This window comes from Pteropus medius, unplaced genomic scaffold (assembly GCF_902729225.1).
Source record: "Pteropus medius unplaced genomic scaffold, Ma_sr-lr_union100, whole genome shotgun sequence".
Lineage (NCBI taxonomy): Eukaryota > Metazoa > Chordata > Mammalia > Chiroptera > Pteropodidae > Pteropus > Pteropus medius.
This window is the reverse complement of record NW_024351729.1, coordinates 4,880,790-4,889,215: the sequence shown is the minus strand read 5'-3', so window position 1 is coordinate 4,889,215 and position 8,426 is coordinate 4,880,790. Positions and strand designations below refer to the sequence as shown.

Genomic DNA, 8,426 nt, shown 5'->3' with positions numbered 1-8,426 from the left:
CTTTTTTCGTTCTGATTTTAACCCACTTTTTCAGTAACTAAATAACTAAATAACTAAATAACTCTTCCAATCAAGTAAGATAAGATGGTTTCTACTATAGAAGTATTAAGAATTTAGCATAAAACATAGATCTTTTAAAATATAATGATGGCATTGAAAATTACATTTTGACCTCAATATTTTAAACATGTGTCTTCAATTCCTATAGCTAAGAATTCCTCTTAGAAATTAAATATAAAGAAAATCACAAGTGCAAATATTAAGAGGGCAGGAGAGAATGATCTTTTATTTGCCAAGTTTTTAAAGGCATATCAAAACCTCTACCTATAACTGCCCAGTGCTTCATATGATATTATTTTCCCCAGAATCTGATTTACAAATCTATTAAAGATTAGTAGATTAATCTACTATTAAAAAGTTATTTTATTGTTTTACAAATCTTTCTGTTATGAATGAAAACTAAATGAATCAGGGCTTTGGGTTGGTGAACAAATGAAATGTTGGGAATATGGCATGCCCAGAAGGATTTGGAAGCTTATAACCTCACTTCCTTATACCTTGCTGTATGCATGTCTTCTAATGTCTGTTCTTGAGTTTTATCCTTATAATAAACCAGCAAATGGTTCTCCGGTTGTTGCATATTTGGCAAGACATGTTGGCTTTTGTGTGGGAATCCCAAAAGAGGCCTCTGTTTTTACTGTTAATAGGCTCTGTGGCTCTGGTTTTCAGTCTGTTGTGAATGGATATCAGGAAATTTGTGTTAAAGATGATGAAATTGTCTTGCATGGAGGAGCCAAACACATGAGTCAGGCTCCCTTCTGTGTCATAAACATGGATATTAGAACTAAGTTTGGATTAGAGCTAAAGCTGGATGATTCTTTGTGAGCAGCATCAACAAACCAGCGTGTCCAATTCCTCACGGGAATTACAGAGAGTTTTGCTGCAAAACATAAAATAATCAGAGAAGAATGTAACAAGTATGCTCTATAGTCGCAACAGCAGTGGAAAGATACTAGTAATGTTGGTTACTTTAATAATGAGATGATGTCAAGCGAGGTGATGACAGAAAAAAAAAAAACAAGCAATGCAAGTAGATGACTGTACTAAGTCCCAAGTAAGCCTGGAGCAGTTAAATAAACTTCCTCCAGTATTCAAGAAAGAAGGGACTGCCACTGCCCTTGCCAGGAGTATCTGATGCTGTCATAGCTCGTGAAGATGCTGTTAAGAAACTCTTCTGGCAAGAATTGTGGGCTATTTTGTGTCCGGTTGCGATCCCTCTAACATGAATATTGTTTTTGGCCCTGGTATCAATGGGGCACTAAAGAAAACAAGACTGAATCTTAAGGACATAGATTTGATGGATGGGAATGAAGCTTTTGCTCCCAGTACATGGCAGTCGAGAAGAGCTTGGATACCCACCCAAGTAAAATCAATGTGAATGGAAGAGTCGTTGCTTTGAGTCAGCCATTGACAGAATCTATATTGGAATTATTACACATCTGTATCATGGGTTCAGGTGTCAAGGTGGAAAATATGCTTTCAATCAGCTTGTATTAGAGGTGTCCAAGGTATCACACTCACTATTCAGAGCCTGAGGAGAGCAAGGAGCCCACTGTGGCCCTCTGTTTCTTTTACTTCGCCAAGACACATTAAAATAGGTAAAGATGTATTCATCTTGAATAACAGCTAAGGCCAGAAATAAGTTCTCTCAAATTTGCACCAGTCAAATGTATTTCTAAACTAAAATCTAATTATAGAAGGCCTTAAAAAAATTGTATCCTTGCCAATAACCATCCCATATGCCTTAGAAAATATCATTGCACAGAAATTGAGTAAATGTTGCCTTAACTTCCAAAAATAAATAAATTCATAAATGCTTCAATGATAAATACCTTTACGAGGAATGCTCAGAATTTCTTATAATTTAAAAAAAAAATTTATACTTTATTACGTAACATTCTGTTAACATTCTTTAATAGAAACAGATGAGAAAGAGCAATCCCCTGACATATTGGACCTGCCTGGTATTCTCAGCTAGGCCTCAGTATTGCTGGAAACTTACCTGGCATGGACAGCTAGATCTTTGCATCTCCTTTTGAATATAAACTTTTTTACAGAAACTGAAAATTAGAAAGACCACTCTATGACCATGATAGATAAAGACAAAAACTAGACCACTTTGGAACTGAGTCTCAGCACAGACAAAGCATTGTCCACGCTAGAATATATCAAATATAATCTTTTCATGACTAATGCGAACAAATGCTGTTTCTTAATTACATTAGTTTCATTCCCGTCTATCCTCCTCATAGATAAGATTTTTTTGAGATATCTGATCACAGAGTAGCTCTCAGCTCCTGATAGTGTACAGGCCAGGGCAAAATCCTGCTTCTTTAAACCCTCCCACAAATAAATTGACCAAAACCTAAAGTGTATAATAGGCTTTTTTTTATATTCTCTATGATGGCTAACTTTATGTGTCAACTTGTCTGGACTAAGGGATGCCCATATAGCTGGCAAAACATTATTACTGGGTGTTTTTGGAAGAGGTAAGCATTTGAATTGGTGAAATGAGTAAAATAGGTGACCTTCCCCAATCCGTGTGGACGTCACCCAATTTGTTGAAAGCCGGAAAAGAACAAAAAGACACCGGAAAGATAAATATTGTCTCTATATGTTTGAGCTGCAATATCTTTTCCTTCCTTTGGACATCGGGAATTCTTCATTCTTAGGCATTACGCCTCGGACCGGGTCATACACTATGGGCCCTCTCTGGTTCTCAGAACTTTAGGCTTGGACTGAATTACACTACTGACTTTCCTGGTTTTCTAGCTTGCAGATGGCAGATTGTGGGACTACTAGGCCTCAATAATTACTTGAGCCAATTTCTATCATCTCTCTCTGTCTCTCTGTCTCTCTGTCTCTCTGTCTCTCTGTCTCTCTGTCTCTCTCTTTCTCTCCTCTACTCTATCTCAGTGTAAAATCTACTTTTGGTTCTGTTTCTCTGGATAACTTTAGCACACATTTTTGCCAAAACACTGCACATTCTCCACAGTATGGCCTTTTATGCTGCAAATGAGAATAAAGCCAGCTGTATTCCTGTTGGTCTTTGGCTGTAGGGTGTTAACACAAGGAAGAGAAAATAGATTACAAGTGTTTAAAGATTTGATTGGAATAGGGAGATATAGTACTTAAATCCTAGAGAAATACAGTACAGGAAGATGGATATCATAAGCAGCAAAGATAAAATTTCTCTGCTCATAGAATTTTACATGACATTACACTAGAGAGTATTGTGACTTATTGATTAAATTATCCAATTCAATAAAAGTATAGTGAATAGATGCAGGAGAGATGTTTCTGTATACTCTGTTTAAATTACAATTAAGTTTCCAGCTGGAGATCTCTAAAACAGTAGAACCCTTGCAGGGATGATATTTGCCTTGTTCTATTTTGAGATTTTTTTTTTTAGCAACATCACCTTATAGCGACAGCTGTTCAGAGTGCTGGGATTGGTATGAATTTTTCTTCTATTGCCGGAAAGTTCAAAAGCTGTAAAATATTTTCAGTTCATTTCAGGTTCAGGTATCCCTAGGAGCAATTGTCTTCATGCAACCAAAAAAGAAGGTATTAAGACTATAAAACAGAGATGCAGAAACTAAATGCAAACTGCTGTTAGTTAGAAACTCCAACTGGGACTTTATTGCCAAACACCAGACATTAGAAGATCAGTAGCTAAATTAGCCAGAGTAAACATCCTGAGGTGCAAAACTGGTGCCAACTCACTGAGCTAGTAATAAGACATGTGGGTAGATGGTAGGGCTGAGGAAATACTAAATAAATGTGGATAAACTCAGTATTTGTTTCTATATTGAAGGGCATAATTTGAAAAAAAAACTATCAGAAAAAATTAGCTATAAGATAAGGAATTTTTAGAAGGTTTATGCTCTTGATTAGAAGTAAATAGCTATATTAAGATTTGCATATTTTTTATATATATATAATTTGAGTGCTAATATAAGTACCTCATGAAAATCATTGCTTAAGATAATTGCAGTAATCTTAGTTTAATAATCATACACGGAAAATTTAGATCTCCTATGGTATTATTTATTAAAACGAGCATACGTTAATACATATTTCCCTTCTCTTTGATCTTTACTGTACTTTTTTCTTCTTCCTAAGTCCACAATTTAATAAAAATTTACTGTTATAATGTACATATCAAAAATTGCAAAAATCATAATTTTCCACTTGATGACTTTTCCTAAATCAAACTGACCTGTATAACCAGTACTCAGATCCAAAAATAGAATATTACTAGCACCACAGGTCCCCATCTAGTAGCTACTTTAATATCTATAATCTCGTTACATTTTTTACAGAAAATTGTTATTGTTGCTATTATTATTATTTGTAGTCACAGCAGAAGAGTATTATGTGACATCTCTGTTCAGTGGCCATGTATGAATATAAGGCTTATAATAGAACTGAAATTTTAAGCATCTGACTTTTAATTTTTAAACAAACTTCTGATTTTTTTTCAAAACTATAAGCTATGATAGCATGTTTAAACCTAATTCCACAAGCAATGGAAAGCCACTAAAATAATTTCTGCAATAGAAAGGCATTAGTACACTTTTTGTTTTTAATGAAAAACAAGACTTTTGGGATTGTGGATGATGAATTGAATAAGAATCAAGTAGGATTGGAGTATAGAAAAGCAATTTGAAAAGTAAGGAATTAATCCGCTAGATACATTATAATATAATTTTGAACTATAGATGTCTCAGTCAGGTTGAAGGTAATGGAAAGTATGTAGCAATAAATGAGAAGAAGAATAATCATGTCTAAATGACTGATTTAATGAAAAGATTCAGTGAGAAAAAGTATGAAGTTGGGGGATGACCATATCATTAATGAGAAAAAATGTGGTGGGAGAATTAATAGCTAAAGACTCAATTTTTAAATTATTATTTCATTGTAGAATAAATCCCTTATGAATTCTTCACTTTCCCTTTAATTTTTTTTTTTCTTAAATATAAAGCTAATAACATGACAGTCACAATGCAAAAGCGATTGCAACAGAAGTCTCTTATCAGGAAAATGTGTTTGAGACTCATGTTGGCCCTTTAAATCATCAAGCTATTAGAAATCTGTTTCTCATAAAACATGCTTTTTTTTTTTTTTTACTTAGTGTTGCCTTATGTTTCAACATTTTAAACATTTTGATTCCTAATGAGTCATTCACATCTTCTTAAATAAAACCATTTCATATCATTTTTCTCTATTGACTGAAACAATTATGTTTATACCATAATATGATCACTCAGTTGTTTCTTGGATATCAAAAACTAAATATTTCTGGTCAAATTTTATTTCCCCGACTATAATTGCACTTATTTCTTTTTCTTTTACTGTTCCTCATTTTTTTTCATTATGTCCATATTTTTGCTTCTTTTTCTTCTACCATCTCTAACCATTAGTTGCCATAGAAAAGGCATTTTTAACTTCCCTTATTAAGTAATTTCCATTATTGCTTTTGTTTAGAGAAAAGTGAACTTTCATTTGCATCAAAATTAGTGCACCATTTTTATACACTTGATAATATTCAGGACTATTTCTTTCTCTTTGATTGGAATAAGCTCTGTTGCAGATTATCTTTGTCAAAATTATATGAGCTAGAATGACATTTGCTTGTCATATCTTCCATAAATTGACACAGTTCCTCAGACTTTCTTTGTCTTTCCTGATCTTGATATTTTTTTGAGAAGCAAAGATCATTTTGTGGAATACTGCTCAATATATGTTTATTTTATTATTTTTCAAAATTAAACTCACATACATTTGTGGCAGAAATACTCTAGGAGTGATGTTTTTAATTCTGTTTTCAGTAAATGAGATCAAGATTAAAGTGATACTGGTTTATATCAGTGTTTTGATACTAAATTTGATCACATAGTTAAGGTAAAATCTACTAGGTTTCTTCACTGTAAAATTTCTATATTTTATTATGTGATCAAAAAAAAGTAGATGTTTTAAAACTACGTAAATATCTCAATGATCATTAAACTTTTACCCATAAGTATTATCAATCATTGATGATTTTCTAATTTTATATATATTATGTATAATATATATGCATTATCATACATTATGTAATTTTATATTATATTCAAACATTTTATATTACTTATATTATTATACTTATATATACATATATATGTTAGCTTATAAGGAAGAGCTCTCTCTTTGCCTATTTACTCATTTATATCAGTATGAATTCATAAATTACTTTATTCAGTGAGCTAAGAGCAATTATCCTATTTATTTTATAGTCAAATTATCAATTTGATGCTTCTGTGATGTATCTATCTAGGCCCACTACTATCCATTGGAAACGGAAGTCAGAAACTTGTATTTCAGAAAGGTATAAATTGCACATATAATATCTACATTAAGGAATCTGAATGAACACATATTTTGGCAGTAAAATATATGAATATTCAAACTAAATGTGATTAATAAAGACTACATATATAGATAACATCATAGTCAATCCAGGGCAGATTTTGCCATAAAATAAATTAGAAAGTATTTTTTTTTCCAAAAATTTTGGAATTTCAGAATTTTGAAATTCAGGCCACGTATAAAATCTGGAATTTTTTATGATTATGAGATTCTCTTAGGATTTAGAGAAATTAGATTAATCTTGATTTTTATATTAATTTAAAATGCAATTAAAGTTAAAATGTATTCAAGAAAATCTGTTAATGAAGAATAAAGAATATTTAAAATAATATCTATGGAAGTCCAGTAAGATTATTTTTATATTTATGGTTGTTTACTTCATATATAAAAGGTTTATTCAGATTTCTATTTTGTCTAATTAGTTGTGACATGATATGATACTAATAACATCCTAGGGAATTTATTTATAAAAAATTATATACAAGAATATATAAACTTAAACTTGTAAAACTTAACATGTTAATTTACTGAAAGAATATCTGAAAGATGGCTCTGGTTGAAATAAAAAACAAATCTGAGGTTTTAGATTAAAAACTACTCTAAAAAATTCTATCTCCAAAGATTTTGTAACAGTAAAACATAACAAATAAATGATAATAGTGATAATAATGATAATAATAATAATGTACAGGGACATATGTTAGGCTAGCAGGACCCTATAGAGTAGGTTACTCCCAAGTTCAAAGATAATACTTGATCATTTCATCCTCTCCATTGCTCTACTTTTCAGTGAAGTGATAGGAACCACTGAAACCACAAGATGAATGGAAAATTTTTTGTTGCCAGAGAAACTTATACTAGGTGTTGTATGAAATTCATGTTGTTATTCTTTTTATTTCAAAGCAGCAATTCCTTGGTGCTGGAAGAAAGAGTTTAGGACTAAAATGCATCCATTCAGTGGGGATATAGTTCATATAAATATCAGCATTGTAAATCAATTTATTACTATTTTATAGTCTCTAGTAATACATAGAATAATTGTTATTAAAAGGGAAAATTAGATTCTTTATCTTTGAGTATATTATTTAATTTCATTGTTGCCCTCAAGACTTCCATTAAATATACCATGTCTTAAATATTTAAAGTCTAAATTGGTAGATGATTTCTACCAGTTCTGATTTTAGTGCCCTGCTGTGCCAATGCATTATCTATAATGGTTTCTTTACATTACTTTTAATTTATTCCTAGAAAAAAGAACACCTACACAGTTTGTCTAAAAGTATTTTTCCCTAGGATTAATAGGATTGCCATTTTTACTTGGCGACCTGAATGAAAAGGAATGAAAATCAGAACTATTTTCATTTTCAAACATGGCCTTTTAAGTCTTCAAAGTGAACCTTGATAGAGAGTATGGCCAGATAAAAATGCCACTACTACTGTTCTGGTCTCTGGGGAAAAAACATCAAACCTGAAATTTCCCATGTAGATTCCAGTTTTGGAGAACTGATCATTAAACCATTATGCTGTTTGACACACTTTGTAGAAGTACGGCATTACTTCTCTTGGCGATGAATTTGGGGAATTACCTTTTTTTTAAAAAAAAATTATTGCTACAACTCTAGAAAGAGTGAAATAAAGACATTCTTCCCATCATGACAAAGCACTTTGTACACCTAAAAGGATTATTTTCTCTTAGATTCTAATGGATTAAATCTGGATTTGAAACCACAGGGGGCAGTGTACTCGGATGACAATGGCTTGGCTCTTGATAGAACTGCTTTTATGAATTGCACTTGGGTGTTTTACCACCAACAATGTTCTTAGTATTGAAAGAAACAATCATAAGACACTTGTTAGCTTTCCTTTTCTGCCAGTGTTATTGAGGCTATCAGTCAATGTACACAGCAGCTTCCTCTTCCCAAAGGAGAAATTTCTCTCAGATCTCAGTATCAGTA

The 8,426-nt window shown here is 32.0% G+C and overlaps 1 pseudogene; it reads left to right on the top strand.

The window, feature by feature from the left end:
- The first annotated feature begins 513 nt into the window (after positions 1-513).
- LOC120587721 (3-ketoacyl-CoA thiolase, mitochondrial-like) lies at positions 514-1,690 on the top strand (annotated as a pseudogene).
- Positions 1,691-8,426: the final 6,736 nt, after the last annotated feature.